The sequence below is a fragment of the Calonectris borealis genome, chromosome 6 (genome assembly GCF_964195595.1).
Source record: "Calonectris borealis chromosome 6, bCalBor7.hap1.2, whole genome shotgun sequence".
NCBI lineage: Eukaryota > Metazoa > Chordata > Aves > Procellariiformes > Procellariidae > Calonectris > Calonectris borealis.
In genome coordinates, this window is record NC_134317.1 from 42,892,195 (window position 1) to 42,911,946 (window position 19,752).

Genomic DNA, 19,752 nt, shown 5'->3' on the forward strand with positions numbered 1-19,752 from the left:
CCCGCTCAGGGACAACGTCTTGGGCTCCAGCAATGCCTGCCTGCCGGTGGTGCCTTAAAGCTGTGTGTGTCGAGTCGAGTTTCCCAAGGCTGCAAGTTGAATTTCTCATAGCTACCCCCAAAAAATATTAGCCTCCATCGATGGTATTGAAGCTCCATTTGGGGGAGGACCCTTGCCAGTTCCTCCCATCAGGATGAAAACCAGCAGGCAGGCTGCCTCCGCGCTGGCTGCACGGCTGCTGCCAGCCTCTGTCCTCGCTGGAAAGAGCTTTGCACTTTGTGGAGAAACCATCAGCCTCGATCTGCGAGTCCCCCTGCCCTTTCTCTGGGTCAGAAATCACAACAAACAGCCTCGAGGTTTCAGGAGCCCCAGCATCCTCCGGGGAGGCTGCCCACCGCTCCCCCAGCATCCAGCTCCCACCATCCAAGCACAAGATACAGCCTTGTAGTATTAAAGGCTGCGATCAAAGCGGTTCAGTGAGTCCATGCTTTCCTGTTTGTCCCAGCTCCTGACGAGTACGAGAGCTGCTGTGACCAGATAGGAGTGGGGAACGTGCTCTCAGGGAGGCGAAAGCCTTTTGAACTGAGGACAGCATGGCATGAAAAGCACATCTGTGTTTCCCCAGCCCTCCCACCTCCTGCAAATCCTTCAGGGTGGGTGGGAAAACCTCCCTCGACCCAAAAGCTTTGCCGTAAGAAAGGAGTCGAGGAGTAACACTTGGATGCTCAGAGCTCTGTGTCAGCCTAATCTTGGCTATTCTCAAAGCCCAGGGAGAAACAACTCCTACAAAAGCAGTAGCGCTGGTTCTGTCGGTTCAGCTCGGTTTGCACGGGAGCGTGTGGGGTACGGCTGCCTCGGGTCTGCTTATGATTTTTTAGGCTGTGTTTCTGTGCCAGCTGAAACCCTGGAAGAGATACGCCAGCATCATACAGCCCGATGCAGCTACAGCCAGCCTCTCTGTCCTGTCTCTCCCCGCATTGCCCTCTAAGCTCCTGAGGGTGTTGTGGGCTAAACCGTCCCTTTCTACCTGGGAGAACGCTTTTGGATCCAGGTTACTCCGTTTCCAGGCTTTTCGTTACTGGTTTGCATTTGCCCAGCCAGCCAGAGGCAAATCCATCCCCGCTGACCCCAGGGAGCTTCAACCAGGGGTGAGTTTGGCCCAAGATGTTTCTATCACAAAGCTGTCAAAGCCAATTTCCTCCGATCGGACTGACTTGAAATCCCAGCGGAGGCAATTCATCAACTGCTGGATGCTGGATATAACGGTAAATAAACATCAGAGGCAGGAAAGCCTGGCTGGAGATGAGAAACCTTGTCCTGTGATGAGAGGTTATGAACCTTTCTTATCTTATCTGTTTGGGTTTCATAACGAGAAGCCTGACGTGGCGGTGGAGGCTCACACCGAGCAGCCTGTCCCCGAGCCCCCGCTGGGTGCTGGGGTGCCCCGGGGCTGGCAGATGGACCGACGGCTGGGGATGCTGCAGGGGGACAGCCAGCTCTGGCCATCCCCGGGTTTGTGGTGCGGGCTGGGGCTGGGGCAGCCCCACAGCAGGGTGGCCGCGTGATGCTGTGTCTCCTCCAGGATCAAAAACGTGATCTTTGTGTCCCTGGGGCTGACTGCTGGGCCAGCAATCTGTTTTCTCACGCCCTGGATGAGGGGTGGGATTGAAGGACAAGGCAGGGAGGGAACGTGCCAGCATTAAAGCCATGGTGGATTTAACAGCAGATACTTTATCTGCTGCCAACGTGCAAGCAAATGCCTGTGGGAACGTGCCAGCCCTGGCCAAGGTCCTTCCTACAGAGTTCTTGCCCGTATGCCCATGCTGACTGCTGTTTTGGGGTGCAGCGGTGGGATACACTGGTGTGGGAGCTGGCAGGGGAGCAGCTTCGTTCCCTTCACCTCCTGCTCATGTTGTCCTTAACTGGGGTACCTCCACTCATCAGAGCCCCAGGACACCCCTGAGGGCCACCTTTGACCACTGCTCCAGGCATACGGTTCATCTCCATGCCACACAAGACCCCACCACCTTCAATCCATCCCACCTCTCTGGAAACGGGGTGATTTTTTTCCTATTTGCCTACAGTAGCTGCTGCACGTCTGCTGAGTGGATTAACCCATGGGGATGAAGCCATTCCACCAAGCTCCCATGGGAAATCAGTGGCAGAACCAGGACTGGCCACCCCGTCCCCTGACTCCCGTCCCTGCGCCGCCTCGCCGGCGGCCGGCATTGCAGCAGCGAGGAGGAAATGCTGGGGCTTAAGTGATTTAGCTTGGGGAGTGAGTGAAATCTACTTATATGGGCTAATTGATAGCAAATGATTCCTTAATTAGAAATTATAGAATTGCCCCCTCACTTACAAGGAGGAACAGGACCAATGCGTTGAGGAGCTGAGGAGTATTTTTTGTGGCTGCTGTTGATTCTCCTTCAGAGATGCTCTTGCCAATTAACTTTTTATGACATAAATTTGTTTGCCTTAAAATATCCAGTTAGAAGCATTTTCGGATACATTATTTAAGGCCTGAAAATAAATATTGGATGCTCAAGCTGTGCTTTGTGAAAGCTCAGAGCGGCTTGCCTTCCCACTCAATTATTGATCGTGCTTTCCGCTGCATTGGAGATGCTCCCGCATGCACAGGGGAAAATCCCGGCTTGTTTACTTGCTCGTTCTATTTCTTTCTTACAGTTTTTAACTCATCCAGCAATGGATTTGGGATGTTTATCACAGCAGAGAATTTATTTCCGATGCTAAGGCCCCATCAGGGAGCTGTCAGCCCCAGGTACTTCTCACTGCAGGCACTAAGGATGGGCTGATGTATTTTTATTAAAAGGGGAAATGCCAATGATGGCACAACCCGTTTCCACCGCCACCGGGAAAGGTGAGCTTTGCACACTTGCTAGCTGGATGAGCACAGAAGAGCTACCAAAGTCGGGCTTCTTCAGCAGCCGAGACGGACTGCATGGTCTGACGGATGCTTTTCTCACGTTAGGGACTTTTATGTCTCTCTCCATGTGGGCTTTCTGATGGTTAAAAAGCTACAAGCATCTCATGCAATTTTTTTCTCGCTGAGACATTTACAGGATCTTTCTGCTCAACGCAGACATTATTCGATACAAAATTTTGCCAGGACAGATTTATCCTTGGAATTGCCATGCTCGTGTCAGATTTGATTGCAATTAGCCCCGGAGGCTCCTCAGGGAGAAGAGCAGCCCGCCAGTCAGTATGGTGGTTTGGACCTCGTCTTCTGCAAGCATCAGGACAGAGAAGTGGTGAAAACTCATAGCGGTCGAGTAGCCACGAGTTGCGAGAGCCAGAGCAGTGAGATTTGTAAAGGATTTGCATAAACTTCCCCTTTGGAAGATTGCAAATAGGTTTACAGGGATATTTGGGGGATGTGGTCCCTGGGCCGGCAGGCTCTCGGCCCCCGCGAGATGCCAGTGCCCAAGAACTGCTCACCCTTGCCTTCGTGTCAGGAGATCTGCCAAAAATTTGCCGGTGGAAAACTGGTGAGCCTGGCTGTCTTGCTTTGCAGCCGGAGCCTCGACAGAAACGGCATGTCCACAGGGAAGGTTTCCGCACTCCGTGCGGAACAGAGACCCACAGAAAGCTGCTCTGACAGAGGCTTTTTGAGCAATGGGAGCCCCAGCATCACCCAAGATGGGTCCGAGCGTTGTCACGAGGCAAAACTAATGCGGGACCTGTCTCAGAAGTGTTGCAAGGGAATTCACTTTGCATCCCTGCGCCTTCCTGCATGGCGAATTGGAGCCGCAGAGCTTCAAAATGCTGCGGTCTCAAGGCCCTAATTAATACTGCAAACAAGCTGGCAAGGGGACGCCAGCAGACGGGCTCCGGCTACGGGCCTGACCATCAGCAGGGCTGCAAAGTCCTCGTCGTGCTAAGGTTGGTGGTCAAAGCCAGCGGGAATTTCACCATTGACTTCCAAGAAACCAATGTTTTGCCCCAAAGCCCTGCCCCGAGTCTTTTCCACCCGATGCCCACCAGGACGTAACCAGCCCAATCGGTGCTGCCCCCATCTGCTTTAACAACCTCCAGACCCAATTTTTCCGCTTTTTAAATGCCATTCATGCTGGTGGCGATTCCTCTGATGGATGCTAAGGGGGAAGCTCAGCTTTCGGGCTGGCATTGCCCAATTGCCACTGTTATTGCGGTGAAGGGGACGGTTTTTTAACATCCATGCAAATAATCCCATGGCACTGGGAACTAAATGAGAGCCCAGCGCTTGCCAGCTGGAAAAGAAAACTGGGCATTTCTTTGCCGTAGAAAAGGACTGCAAATAATGGACTTATAAAAGAGGGAGTGCAAAAAAAAAAGTAGACCCGAGTGCTTTCTGTTCTCCTTTACATGCTTATAAGAAAGCAATTCAGGCTTGGCGCATGCATTTATTAAACAAAAAAAAATTCTTGTGACTTCGTTTCTTTCCAGGGCAGTCGAGCAAACTGCTCGATATGCCGTGACCTTGAAACATAATGAAGCATTGAAAAGCAAATCCGGCGATACAGAAAGGAAGTGTGTTTTACCAGGCAAGAGGAGGTATTGAGGTCCAAGCAAGAAACAGCCAAGCGGTTATCTCTGACGGCTTAAATCTCATCCAGGCAACGCTTTTTACAAGACCCCCTTTGTTAAGAGAGCCACAAACGGTGCAATGTGTGGAGGGTTCTGCAGAAAAATACCTGGCATTGTGGAGTGCATCTGACATTTAACATCATTTTATAACGATATAACTGACTTGTGTTGCTCTTTGCCCTTGTCAGTGTGTAATAACCCCTAGGACAGGCCCCCACGTGCCCGGTAGAGGTGACCATTGCAAAACGCTATCTGTTCCAGCATCCTTGGGGTCTGCTCCAAGGAGGGGGGGGCAGAGGATGCCTTCTGCAAATAGCAGAGGGTTTGCACGTGGTTATGGATTTAAAACCCAGCCAGGGTGCTGGGGGCTAACAAAGGAGCTGCGAGCTGGCCCATTGCACACCAGCATCACTCCATTGCCACCCCTTTCCTGGCAACAAATGTCCCCAGCTTGATCTCAGAGGCAGTTTTGGGTAGTTGAGAGACCTGTAAAGGCAGCAAAGAAACCAGGGAAGATGGGGGAAGGGGATGGTGGGGCTGCTCAGGAGCTCCTGGGGAGAGAGTGCTTGGGTGAGGGTGTCAGCAGGGACATTTCTTCAAATATAGAGTAGCCAGAGTTAAGAAAAAGAGAAAGGATTGCAAGGCTGCAGGTAGCGTCCTGGGTGCCCTCTGGGTCCTGGCTGTGCTCAGCATCTCCAGGATGTGATCCCATAGAGTCACACCTGGGTGACACACAGGGCTTTTGCATGTCAGAGGAGGAGCAAAATCAAGACCCTTCTCCTGCCTGATGATTAAATATCCCTCAACACTCTGAAGAAGAAAAGAAGGGTGAGAAGCCCCATGTCCCATGTGAAACTTTCCTAATTTTAGCGAACTTTAGCAAGGGAAAGTTTTGCAGTCCTTTGGCCCCAACGTGAGCACCTGGGTGTCAGGATGACTGCAGAGGCACCCCTTTGGAGAGCTTAGGAGGTTCAATCACCTTGGCCAGAAACCTAAAACCAACACGGCAGGTAAATAGAGGGCATGATATCTGGAGCAGAAATCTTGGAATCATAGAATCATTAAGGTTGGAAGAGACCTCTAAGATCATCAAGTCCAACCATCAACCCAACACCACCATGCTCACTAAACCATGTCCCTAAGCGCCTCATCTACACGTCTTTCAAATACCTCCAGGATTGGTGACTTCACCACTTCCCTGGGCAGCCTGTTCCAAGGCCTGACCACTCTTTCAGTAAAGAAATTTCTCCTAATATCCAATCTAAACCTCCCTTGGCGCAACCTGAGGCCATTTCCTCTTGTCCTATCTCTAGTTACTTGGCAGAAGAGACCAACACCCACCTCACTTCAACCTCCTTCCAGGTAGTTGTAGAGCACGATGAGGTCTCCCCTCAGCCTCCTTTTCTCCAGGCTAAACAACCCCAGTTCCCTCAGCTGCCCCCCATCAGACTTGTGCTCCAGGCCCTTCACCAGCTTCAGTGCCCTTCTCTGGAAGGGCTCCAGCACCTCAATGTCCTTCTTGTAGTGAGGGGCCCAGAACTGAACACAGTATTCGAGGTGCAGATGAAGATCTTCAGGTGATGTAGACATCAAGCTCTCTCTGACCCGGGTTATAACACACTTAGGACAGATGCAAGTTTCCTCCTCGAGGGATTTTTCAGCTCCAAGTCTTTGGGATGACAGGAGAAGCTTCCAACCTCCCCTGAAAATCAGCCAGAGAAATGCAGCCCCATCTGGCCCGATTCTCTGGAGGAAAGCCAAGGGGACAGCACGAGTCGTGCAGGAGCCACCAAACACCATTGGGAAGGGATTTTGCATCGCTGGCTTGAACGGGGTGCTGAGAGGATTTTGTGGGATCTCTTGATGGGGCAGCTACCTTCATATTAATTACTAGTTAATTAGTAATTAGTAAAGTGACTATCTGCACTATCTCCAGGAGATCATCCAGGAGATGCTACACAGATGACCAGCATCTCAAGGTGGGTGAGCAATCACCAAAAATACCCTGAATTACAGGCACGCTAGCAAATTTTAGCATTGCGCCCTGGCTGTGCTAAATGGGCAAAATGGGGACGATGTGTCCCCGTCTGACACAGCGGCTGTGGAAATGCAGACACGCAGGCTTCAGCCTGAGCAAAACTGCCCAGGAGAGAATGCTAATTGCCAGAGTCTGGATGGTTTTTTAGTAAATAAGACTCAGGGGCTGCAGGTAGGAAAAGGAGGATGGGAAGAAGGGATGTCCCTCCTGCATATGGGGTCGTAAGGAAAAAAATAGCGTCCATCGACCATATGAACAGGGGGAAAGAGCTGTGCTGGTTGTGCCGCCGGGTGTTTGCTTTGAGAAGATAACGTTGCCATCAGTCATCATTGCACGACCTCTGCCTGCCGCTGGGACGCTGCTGACGGGGCACGTGCTCCGGCAGGTCTTGCTTCAGTCCTCGTTAACCGCGCGATTGATGGCTCTCAGCTCTTCTGGGTTTCTGGGCTAATCCCTCACTCCCATTTTCCTGTGCCTCTAAAGGCCTGGGAATTATTATTTTCCCCTTATCTTTTGAGTCCCAAGCCCTTTTGCAAGGGGGATAACAGATAGGCAAAGGTGTTAATACTTTTATCCTCTCCTTTTATCCTGGGACACTTGCACCCAGGGTCCCTGGGATGAATTTGCAGAAAACGCTGCTTCCTTTGGGTTTGCCCTGTATTTGTATCAGCTGCATTCAGCCCTTGGGTTCAAATCTGATTTAGTTGCTGGTACGCGCTAGAAACGAGACTGCTGGCTGCAACGTAGCATCTTCCGAATGCCTGTCCCTGTCCCTAAGCCACTGCTGGAGTACAGTGGGGAGACTCGGGATCTCCTGCTGCTTGCATCAAGGTGGAGATGACCGCAGGCAGCTCTTCTGACAGATCATCACATTAAGTGGGGCTAATGATGTGAAACAGCTGCTCCGAACACAAGCTGGTGTAATCATCAATTCCATTAACCACATTGATTAATACAGGAGCTCAGCAAATGTCATAAACGAGGCTGCCCGTCACTGAACATGGGAAATTACCGTGCCTTACACTATTTAAATGAGGAAACTGTCCCCTGTTTTATCACGATGCTGCCTGAAAGGTGGAAGGGGTCTGGCAGTGATTCGATGGAAGGAAATAAATGACGGGTGCGTCACTCTGCAGCACTGTTAAATGGCTCTTGCTCCTCGTGTCTTTGCCCCAGAGAAGATCTTTAGATGTGTAGGGGGAAAACTGGGAGTCAGCAGCCAAAACTGGTAGAGAAAGGGCTTGCTTTGAGCCTCTGAAGGACATAGGAAGGTAGCCCAGGAGGACATTGCGCTAAAGACTGCAGTCCTCTTTGGCGGCAAAACAGGGCTTTCTGCTCCTCTACCTCCCTCCTGCAAGCTCTGGGCCTGATCCAGACCCACAGAAATCCGCTGGAGCCTCTTCACTGACTGCAGCAATCCCTGCAAATCCCATATTCCAGCTGAATTTGTCGCTTGGCTGGGGACAGAGGGTGTAGGTGGGAGCACATCTCTCATCTCTCAACCTCATTTTAAGGTTCACGGCGATGCATGAATAATCGTGCCCTTTTGCACGCCTCTTCTGCTAGGCAGGGATATTTGTCCATCTACAAAGCCATCATAAACGGTAGCGACTTCCCCCTTCCCATTAGCTTGGCACTTTCTTCCCTAACGATGATAAAACAGACTCATCTTGGTGGTTAGTTTTAGATAGAGCTGTCATTGAGCCTTGGCATTTTTTGCAGCTTCCGTCGTTCTGTTGCCAGGAGAATCTCCATCGTGAACAAAAGCTGTTTTATTTTGTGCAATCGGACTCGGGGAGGAAAAGAAACTCTCTATGGGAAACTGCAGCGTTAACTCGTGGGTCGCGGGTCTCGCCGTTGCCATCGGCCAGCCAGGAGGGAGGTATGGACAGGGGATTGCTTGGCTTATAGTGAAAGGGTGGTGAGGAAAAATGAAGAGGGCTATTTACTGGAAATGGTTGGTTAAAATAAAGGATTTGGTTTAAAATAAAGGATCTGAGTTACAATCAAGGATTTTGCCATACGGAGTAGTTTTCCAGGAGGAGGGAGGCTGAGGATGCATGGGTGGTGCAAAGCTCCCCAAAGCAAACTCCCCTGCCCGTCCCTCCCCACGGGGCAGAGCGAGCAGTGGGTAGGAGTTGCACCATTTGATGCACGAAGGCAAGGATGAGGGATGCAACGGGGGCAGGAACGGTGTGCAAGGCTGCTGCAAAGCTGCAGATGGTGGCGGCGGGGTGGAAAGATGCTGTAGGTCTTACCTCGAGGACCAGAGAAGGTGCAAGGCTGGACCCCGGGCCTCTCTTATCTCTCACCTCCGCCTCTTCGTTTTCCTTTGTTCATTCATTCACTCAGTTGATGTCAGGCAGCCAAAGAAATTAAAAGCCACTCCGGAAGCCCTGTCATTTGCTTTGCGCACTTTCTCATCAGGCTTAAAAAAACTAATCCCTGTTATTAGTAGGAAGCAATCGTTACCTGGCCGGTTGTTTACCATGACCTTACAAACACCGTACAAGAGGGCTGAGCGGTTTGCACAGCTGTCACGGGTGACTTGCAGGCCCCCCCCCCCCCAATCCCACAACTTTCCTTCCCCTTTGGCACCAACACGGCCCCAAATTTATAAAGGGAGGGGGTACTCACCTGCTGCGGTGCAACGATTACCCCAGCAAACGTGTCGGGGGATGCTGTGCCCGGAGTCTCGAGGAAAAGCAAAAGTAGAGGCCAGGTTTGCAAATACAGCATAGGAAATTGCTGCTTTCGCCTTTGCAACGGATGGAGATCCCGCATAACGTTCGCAGCGCGTGGCCGAGGAAGGAATGGAAAAAAATCCTCCAGACTCTAGCTATAAAACCAAATTGGGTAAATGCACGTTCAAAGAGGAGACGGGTGTTGGAGGAGTAAATCTGCCCTGCTTTCATTACAGCCCAGCATAATCTAATTCAGAAAATGAAGCAGAAAAAGTCCGGGAAAAAGATCCCGGTAGAAGGAAGACGATGCTTTGTTTGCCCGTTCGAAAGGCACCGAGACTTATTTATTAGAAACTTTTGTGGGTAATTGGTTTTGAAATGAGAAAGTTATGCATACAAAATAAATCTTGTCCGAATCATTTATTTACTTTATCCTAGTCGTAAAACCCGAGTACCCCGACCAAGAGGAATTCAAACACCTGTAAACGCTGCCTGTGTCAGCGCTGCTCCGGAGCCTGCCTTGCTCCCTGCCAAGGGATGCAAACAAAGAGCCAGCGCTTCCCGGGAAGGCAGCAATAGCTCTGCTACCCGCTCCCATAGGAGAAGATCTGTCTTGGTACAGCACGAACCAAGAAGGACATCAAAAACCACCAGCTATCCCTATCGCTCGTCATTAACCATCGTGGCTGTAATTAATTCGCAGCAAGGGGAAGATTGGCCTGGGAAGAGCTCACCCCAGGGAGTTTGCCGGGCTCGCTGTCCTAATGAAGCGTTATTAAACGTACCTTGGCAGCCAAGCGCTTTCCCAGCTCCGGAAAGCAATCTATAGCATGATACGGGCAAAGGGATTTGCTGGACTCCTACCAAAATTGGAGGATCATGGAAAAAACACTCCCTCCAGCGCGTAGCAACAGGCTGCAACAAACCCAGGCTGCAGCAGGAGCTCGGACGCTCCCACCGAGGGCCAGGATTTTATTAAATTCCATTTGGGAAGTAGATTTTATTAGGCTTAGATATGGGAACACTCCCGTTCGCAAGGTTTCGGGAGCTGAACGTTAGCGGTTGAACCACCGCTTCACCCGTAAGAGCATCCTTCTGCATCTTCAGCCCCGGCGAGGGGTTTGGTGGTGCTGGGTTTGGTGCTCATCAGACCCGGAATCGTTTGCAGGGCAGCCCGTTTTCAGTGTTTTCCTCCAAGACAAGCAAATGTCCAGCGTCCCTCTGCAATTTCAAAGGTGGCATCAGAGCAAAGATGACCCCTTCTCTTTGCGCAAGAGCCGGATACGCTCACGCATCGGAGTCGCGGGTACGTCATCCCGGACCAGCCCTTCTCCCAAGCGCTATTTAGGCAAACGGAGACAATTACCATTCACTTTTGCGCAAGTGCTTCAGAAACACCGTAGGCGAATGGACAGAGAAAGTCTTGAAATGAACTTTAACATGGAATTCCTGCAAGATTAATTCCCAGCGCCATATAAAAGCCCGAGCTCGTTAGGGCATCCTGTCTGGGTCTAATTGCTCACCGGTATCGCTTCCTGGCAGGGGAAACGGGAGTGGCACACGTCCAAAGGTGGGATGGCCGTGCCGGCGTGCCCGGCTCTCTCCCGGCTCTCTCCCGGCTCTCTGCGGTCACAGTGGGAGCGGAGGGGATGCGGCAGCAGAAGGCGGCTGCAGGCAGGAGAGGGGTAGGAGCAGGGGAAGGAGGCAGGAGCCCGGGGGCAGCCCGCACCAGCGCCTGCTGGAAGGATGCTGGGGGAACATCTTCTTCCATCCCCAAGGAATTTGGTCCCTGCCACATCCAGCACCCACCCTACGACCAAATACCCCGCTGCCCCTTATTGCTCTGAGCTGCTTCTGGGTGTTTCAAAACACTTGTTGCAAAACAGAGAGGGAGAGGAGATGCGGGATGGGATGCTCATCCCTCCATCCCAGGCTCGGCCGGACCTTCCCCACCAGCAACGTGCCTAACGTGCATCCTCAGCGCAGGGAATGCAGCTCCCAGCTGCCAGGATGGGCAGCGGTCGTCGCGCATGAATTGCTGATTTTCAATTAAGCCGAGAGTTTGGAGTTCAAGCTCAGTTTTACCGCCTGGAGATGTGGGTTTACCACAGAGGGATCACGAGGCTGCTGAGCTGAAACTCTCGATGCACGTACGCCTCCTCCAGCCCAGCAACCAGCTCATCGGAAAAGACACTTTTGTCCCCAAAGCTACTCAAGGCGTGACGATCCAGAGATCTCCACCGTCACTTCTCAGGGCTTCAGCTATTTAGGAAATGATTAAAGTGAATAAGAATAAACTGGGGTTTGGGAGGCAGAGAAAAAAAAGTCGATTCAAACTTTGTCGGGGACGGGAGAGGACAGTGTGACTTACCCCTGCCACGGACTGATTCATTTAAGAGCGAAGCAGGACCAATAAATTTTGTGAAACATCAGCTGGTTGGCAGCGGAGGCTGTTTCGCTAGCGAGATTCGCTACTTTAGTATTTCTAACATAAAAACATTGAATGAGACAAGTCATTTTGGACTTTACAGTATGAGAGAGACTGAAAGTGCAAGAGATGAATAAACCAGGGTGCAGGAGGGACAGGAGCACCTTGGTCTGGGTGCCCCAGGCTTGGTGCCAAAGTGCAGACGGGAGTAGCACCCCGGTACCCGCACGGCACCCGCGGGTGCCGGAGCAGCACCCAGCTCAGCTGCACCCCGGTGTTGCCGGCAGCCCGACATTCACGGGTGCCACCTGAACCGTTTCCACCAGGCAAAGCGAGATGAAAATGCGCCGTTGCAATTAGAGAACCGGGCTATCCGGCTGCGGGGAGCTTTCCTTTGATAAACCCCAAACCTCCCAAAACAATGCAACAGAGAGGAGCTCCCAAGGGTGCTTTGAAGTGGTTATACGGCTCGTTTCGTTTGCGTTCGCTAAACGAAGCCAGCGAAAGGGCTGGATGAGGCCAGGGAACCCCGGCTGACACCCGGGACGGGGTTTGGCCGCCCGAGGACTTGCAGCCGCCCCGGCTGCCGCCCCGCTTTCATCTCGCCCCGGCGAAAACCCCGTCTCCTTCTGCGGCGCTGGGAGTTTGGGCGCAGGAGGAGCCAACACCAGGAAGAGGAAATTTAATCATCGGATCCTGATTAAACCCAGGAAAAAACAAGGAGGGGGTAGGAAGAGCGGCGGCTCGCATAGCCCGGGCCCTTCCGCGCACGGGACCCGCTCGCCCCAATATTTCTCGCTCAGCTGCTTTTCCCAGGGGTGTTTCAACACAAAATGGCCACCGGGACGGTCTCTGCGGCCACCATCACCGGCTGCACGTTGCATCCATCCCCGGCCCATTGTGTTCCTTGCTCCCGGTACCCCATTTCCTAACCCAGCATCCCTGCCGGGCAGCGCGACCCAAGTCAGTGCCGGGGTGGGACGCTCAATTAGTCCGTGGGGTTTTAACGAGCACAAAGCCTTTTTTTGGCTGCGGCTGCCTCGGGGTTGGAGCCGTTGCAAGGTTTGAAGCCGCCTTCTCGAACCGTGGTTATCTCAAGAAATTGGGTTGCGCAACTCGTTGCTTTATCGAGAAGAAAGATTTGATTTTCTTTTAGCATTTTCCTCCATGTTTCTTCCCTCTTGCAGGAATTCCCATCCTTCCCATCCCCGGGGAGGGGAGGGATTGGGGGGATTTTTGCTCCGGTCCCGACAGCACAGGGATCCGGCACCAAACACTCGACATGGGCTGCACCACGCGGCTTCGCTTCCTTTACAAAAATGCATGAAAATGCAAAAAAAAAAAAACCACCATAAAAGCTGAATTGCTCAGTCTACAGGGAAAACAGCCCAAGTGCAACCACCTCCCCCCCCGAGTTCGGGTTTGCATTCACTGCGCCGGTGGCACCCCCTTGCACCAGGCTGGGCCCCCGTGGCCGGTCCTGGGTGGAAGTGATTTGTACGGGGGCTCTCCTGTGCACGAGGGTTCCCCCACAAAGCCCCTTGCACGCCTGTGTTGCACGAGGACTGCCCCTTGCACAAGGTTCTCCTACACCCCTCGTGCACGCTTGTTTTGCACGACTGCCCCTTGCACACTTGTTTTGCACGAGGACTGCCCCTTGCAAAGGCACTCCCACACCCCGTGCACGCTTGTTTTGCACGACTGCCCCTTGACGCCTGTGTTGCACGAGGGCTGCCCCTTGCACAAGGTGCTCCTACACCCCTCATGCACGCTTCTCTTGCACGACTGCCCCTTGCACGCCTGTTGCACGAGGGCTGCCCCTTGCACAAGGACCCCCCCACCACCACCCGCGCAGCGGCACGCGCCCAGCCTTGCACGCGCACACCCGCCCCTTTGCACGCGGGCGCTCGCCCCGCCCCTTTCCCCCTCACACCCATCCACCCTCCCCCCCCCCCGCGGACGGTCTCGGCTCCCGCGGGCGGCCCCGCCCCCTGACGTCAGCGCCGGCGCGGGGCGGGCGGCGCGCGCGGCCCGTGCCCGGCGGGGAGGCGCGAGCCGGGAGCGGAGCGAGGTCGGTGCCGGTGCCGGTGCCGCCGCCGGGCGCAGGTGAGCGCCGCGCTGCCGGGGAGCGGGCGCGGGGGTCGGGGTCGGGGGGCACCGCCGGCGGGAGCGGCTCCCGCGCCCTCTGCGGCTCCGCCGGGGGCTCCCGGTACCGCCCCGCCGCCAGGGAAAAGTTTGTGGCGGCGGCGCCGGGCGGGTGAGCGGAGGGAGCCGTCCCCCCGCCCCTCGACAGGGAGCGCTGGGAGGCGGCGTCCGAGGTCGGCCGGTGTGGGCAGCCGGGCTCCCGCGGCTCCGGCTGCTCCGGCCGGGCGGCGTTAGGGCGTGGGGTGCTCCGGGGCTGTGCGGGGGTGCGTGCGTGTGTGTGTGCCGTGAGAGCGTGCGTGCAGCGCTGAGCGGGTCTGTCTGCGTGTGCGGGTAAGCGTGCAACGCCGGGCAAGCGTGTGCTGTGCGTGTGCAGTGCCCTGCGAGTGGGTGTGCAGCGCTGTGCGACCGTGGGTGCGGTGGGTGTGCAACGCTGTATGCGTGTGCATCGCCCTGCAAGCGTGCGTTGCTGTATGCGTGGGTGCCCGGTGGAGCGTGGCGTGCCAGCCCCACGCGAGTGGGAGCCAGGGAAGCCGGGCTGGCGCGGGGTGGGAGCCCCACCAGCAGCGTGTGCTCTGGGCAGTCTGCCCTGCTCCTGCTGCCCCACGGAGATTTCCGCTGCGAGAAACTTTTGCTCGCGCCCCGAGCATCGCGTGCTTTAGGGGGGCTTGCCCGCCTGCCCACACGTTAGCCACCCTGCAAGCACTGCGTGTTGGCCCCAGCAGCCTGCCTGTTGTCCCCTAGGTCCCACTGGCACTGCCAGGAGGGGACGGGGACGATGGGGGTCAGGTCCCAGGGTTTGGCACCCCTGCATCCCGTGGGGAACCCCTTGACAGCCGGGTGGACGCCGGGAGCTTTGTGCACGGCGGTGTGACCGGGTGTGCTCCGGGGACAACGCGCAAGCGTTTCCTTGATGTGTCTGGCCCGTAAACTTGCGGTGATGTCTTACAGCTGAGGCTGGAGGAGGCCGGGCTGCCTTTTTTTTTCCTTTCTTCTCTCATCGGCCACGAGTGGGACGTTCCCTGGGAGTTTGGGGCTTTTTTTTAAGAGCATTGCACCGGCTGTGCTTGGCATTTATTTTCCAGGAGGGTTTGCCCAGTCGGGGCTCGCCGATGTCATGGGGTCGCTGACCTTTTTGCTCCTTGCTGGCTGCTTGGGGAGGGGTTGTTTTGCAAGCAAGGGATGCTATTCAAGGCTTGGTTTACGGCCGTTGCTGCAGCAGGGTTGCTCGCAGGACGGCATTCGGCAGGAGAGGTGGACTCGTGCAGAAGGTGTGTTATGGGGAGGTGTGAATGGGTGTTGATGTCTTGCAGCCTTGGGCTCAGGTACTGGGCTACGCCCTTGGGTTTTTTAGGGATCCCTGGCTATAAAGCTGTTCAGGAGTAAGCACCTCGGCCACGAGGGCAGCTCAGCGTTAGTTATACTCGGAGCAACTTCGGTACAACGGGGACGGTGGTGACCGTGATGCTGTTTTGTGCATCCCTCAACCCCCGCCTGTGCCCTACGTAAGCCGTGTTGCATCGAAGCCTGTTCAGACCCAGAGGTGTAAAGGGGTGTAGGATGCAAGAGCATGCAAATGCCTAGCGCAGCATGCGTGCTCTGGCAGGGGGGATGCTGAGGAAGCATGTTTAATGCCCATCACCGCCCCCCCAACCTGCCCTTCCTGGCTAACACTACCTAAGATTGCAATAATTAAGTTATGGCTGTTAACGAGCAGAGCGGCAGCTTGGGTAGAAGTTGGAGGGGGACGCGCATTGTGTTACATCTGTGTCTAGATAGCAGAACGTCCCCCTCCACTCTGGAAGAAGGACTCATCCTTTATTTTCTAGCGCCCAACTGCAGCAACGTGATGCTTAGATTTGCTTAAAAACAAAAAAAAACCTGATACTGAGAATAATGTCCTCCTGCGATGTCTTGTAGCTCTCAGTATTTGTGTCTCATCCTGGCTCTTGCTCCTGTGCGGCAGCATTGGTACTTGCCCCTGCACAGGTGCCGTCGTGCAACATCTCCGGTACCATCTTTTCTCTCCTTTTCTCTTTTATCTCTCTGTCTTCCTTTTCTTTCACCCTTTCCAGCGGTTAGATGCTCGCCCAGGGTCGCTGTGCTCTTCTGACGGCGAGCTTTAACCCCCTGGCCGCGAGCAGCAAGAGGATGCAGTTGCCCACGATGCTCGCTGGTGCTCCACGCCACGGACCTCCAGCGTCCGCTGGGCGCGTGTCCTCCCGGGTGGTGTTTTTTTGCTGGCAAAGATGCCAGCTTTCCATATATATATTTCCAAAATAACTCCGGTTGGGCCGTGGAAGAGAGTGTGCTTTTCAAAAATAGCAGCGTCGTTACTTTTAATCAAATAAAGCCTGAGCAGCGTGGTGCTGCGTGGAGTGATTGCAGCCGTTGCTTGCCTCTGTGCTTGACATCCTAATTATGTTTTCATTTTAATGAGAGGAAAACTATTTGCGAAGCAAAATATTTATTTTAGCCTGGTGGGGTTGTTCAGAAGAGCTTGTATCTATGTTAAGGAGGTGGTTTAGACACTGCATTTTTTTTAAATGAGAAAAACATTTAAATACGGCAAGAAGCTTTTCATCGCAGAAGCCTGTCTGTGCAAAGGGAGCTAGCAGCTGTAGAGGTCAGGACGTGAAGGGGAATTTGCATCCTCCTTATTCTTCTTATTTTCAAGAGGTCTGAAAGTTGCATCGCCTTCTGGTTTGGTGAGTGGATTTCTGACGGCAGCTGAAACAGAAACGAATGCAAATAACCTCGCCTCGGAGTCTCTCAACCTTAGGTTTGGCACCTGCCTTTTCTCTCCTTTTCAAAATGCATTCTGAAAACACCTGAGCTTTGCAGACTGCCCGGGAGGCTTCCCGGGAGATGGTAAGGAGGTGGGATGGATTTCCAGCAGGTCGGAGGTTTGCTGCCCCTGCAAAGGGCGTGCTTTGGGCTGGCAGGGCTGGCTGTGACGCTGCTCGGCCAAGGGTGATCCTCTCTGGGTGTTCGGGCACCCAGCATTATCACGGAGGGGTGTCCATGCCGGTGGAGGGGTTCCCCAGGCAGAGGGCTGAGCATCTCTTGCATTTTGGCTGCGGATGGCAACTCTTGGAGGAGTTTTGTAGCTGTGTGTTGACTTCCCTAGTGAGCAGCGACGAGCCAGGTTTGAAAGAGGGGGATCAACCTGCTGGAGAATGTATTTGTGCTGTGGAATATATACATTGCAATATATACAGCGAAATGTTCTTCAGTGCTTCACCCTTGCAGGGCTTTTGGTCTGGTTTGCTCTTAAAAATTGCTTGGTTGGGACCTCCTGGAGGCGATGGGACAGGGGCAAATGGCAGGTTTCATTGGTGGCTTTGGTAGTGTCATGCATGTGTTGCTGTGGATGCCAAACGGATAGCTTGCTCCTTGTGTTGCGGTAATACCCCAGGCCTGCTGCCAGGCTGGTGGGTTTGTTGCAGGGCATTTTATGTAGGCTTGCAAGGGACAGCCTGGGGTGGGAGACGATGCAGCAAGGTGTTTATTGAGAGCAACGTGTGGCCGCAAAGCTGGGTGCTGCCTGGGGTGCCCTGTCCTCTGGACGATGCCCCGCTGTGGTACGAGAGGCATCTCTGCCGTCAGCGCCAGCTGATGGACCCATCCAGGCTGCTCCCTAAAATTTGCAGAATGAGATTTCAGCTTAAAAAGCACAAAACGAGTCCCCCATCGTTTCAGGCAGGACCTGAGCTCCGGCATCAGAGCGCGCTCCTGGTCCCTGTGCGAGCGGAGGATGCTTCCCTTTTGCTCACTTGTTGCGAGCACGGCGCAAACAATCCCTGCATTAACCCTGCCAAGGGGCCAGCGTTTGGGCACAGGGCTGTCATTGTTAGAGGACGTCAAAAGCACCGTGCCAGCCTTGGCCGGGGCAGGGAGCACGTGGACCTCTTGGAGCTGGCACGGGGAAAAACCTGCTGCCCACCCGGGGACGTGACTTGGAAGCAAACCCCGGAGGGGTAGTGAAACCCTGGGGAGCAGCGGGAGGGTTGCTCCTCACGGAGGTGATGGGTCCGATTTCTCTCCCTAAAGGACCTGAAGGGTTGGTACGGGGATGCAAGGGCAGCCTGGCTTCTTAGTTACGAAGCTGCAGAGTTCATTGAATTCAAAAGTCCGAATTGCAGCCTGAGCTCCCTTTGTGGCCATAAATAATGTTTATTTTTTAAAAATAAAAAAGGAGAAAGCGCTTGCAGAACCTGTAACTTTGGCTGGTGGGAGCAGGTCCTCCGCTGAGCACGTGCACGTCCTGACAAGCCCCTTTCCTTCCAGCGCAGAGCCTTGGCTTTCTAAACGAGGTGGAGAGACTTGCTCCCAGCAGGTCAGATGGTCGCATCTGATTTTTGTTTAATGCTTAAGTGATGTCCTAGTTCCAGTAACACCGCAACCGTCCGCAGAGCCACGCTGAGGGATAATTTTTGAGGCTACCTGTGGCATCTGTCCCCTCCCATGGTCCTCATTGCAGTCTGGGGTCCTTAATTTCTCCCAGTGGTCCTCGGAGTCAAGTGATTTCAGTGTATTTCTTGCTCCCTTGGGCTCGTAAAGAAAAGCGTGGGAATATGGAGAGGGATGTGAAGCAATGGCTCACGGCAACAGGAAAATGAAGGAGCCCATGAAATTCCTTTGCTGCTCGAGGTGGTTTGCAGGTCCCGCAGGCAGCCACGCTCCCCTGTGCGTGTTGACGGTGTTTCCAGGGTAAAGTCGGTTTTTAATGGGTCGAAGGGTGACCGTAAAACTTCCAACTCCTTCATCCTGTCCTTGGATTCACATTTTTTATTTCTGCTAGGAAGGTTGACATTTTGCGTGTTTTTTGAAGAAATCACTGCTGTCCCACAAGCAGCATCTGTCTTTAATCCCATTTTTTAGTGAAAACCTAGCACTCTCTATGGGCTGGCCAGTCTGCTGCTCCTCCATTACAAACCCCTTGGCCAGTGCCTCCTCCACCCCCACAAGATATTTCTATTTTTAACTTGCTGATTTCATTTGGATCTGTGCAAGGGTTTATTTTCGGTGCCGAGAGGTAGTCATTCCCAGCTGGCGTATCAACGGGCTGCTGGGGAGCGTAACGCTCTCATTACCGATAGAAGAAAACGAATTGCAAGTCCTAGGGCTATATGTTCCTGCGTGCTCCTACGTGAATAGTTGCTCCTGCTCTGCCTGGACTGCTGGTCTGCCTGGTCTGATGTTGCTTCAGACCCATCAGCAGGAAGGCGGCGCACGTTGCATCCCATCTCCTCTTCGCCGGCGACGGCTCGGCTGACGCACGCCGTCTGCATGTGCGGGTGATGGATGTGCGAGCAACTTCGTAGCCTCAAACCTGTATGTATTAAAATACAAAGGTGGAAGATGGCTGAGTCTTTTTTTCTTTTTTTTTTTTTTTTTTATATCTCTCCTGTGTTTCTTCATCATCCAGGTGCTTTTGCGCAAATTGGAGGGACGGTAATGCACGTCTGGTTTGCAGTCCTGTTAAACAATGGGGGGGAAAGCTGCAATAATAACAACAACAATAATAATAATTCTGAAGTTGCTTCCTCTGCCCCCTCCTCCTGCCCCGTGGGAGGGTTGCCCTGGGGAGCATCCCATCGTTTCCAGGAGGGGAGATCGCTGCCACGAAGCAAAACCAGGTGTTTTCTAGCTGACTCCAGGAAACACCCTTTTGACACAGCAAAGAAACGCAGCTGTGGTACGTAGTCATTAGGCTGGGTTGCTCGTCCCGTGCTGCGAACGAGCTCCGTGCAAAGCTATCGCTTCCCTCTCCCCGGCTTGTTCTCCGGTGGTAAATCCAGCAGCTGCCCTTCTCCCCTCGTGCCTGGCCAACCTGGCTGCTCCACCAGTATAAAGTGCTTCAGGTCCTCTTT

At 53.7% G+C, this 19,752-nt stretch overlaps 1 protein-coding gene across 1 annotated transcript in view; it reads left to right on the forward strand.

Moving 5' to 3' along the window:
• Positions 1–13,776: 13,776 nt before the first annotated feature.
• Positions 13,777–19,752, forward strand: part of SH3BP4 (SH3 domain binding protein 4) — a 37,963-nt gene continuing 31,987 nt past the window's right edge. The window contains exon 1 of the mRNA XM_075153793.1: positions 13,777–13,840. The gene's annotated coding sequence lies outside the window, so the exon portion shown is untranslated. The remainder of the gene's footprint in view (positions 13,841–19,752) is intronic.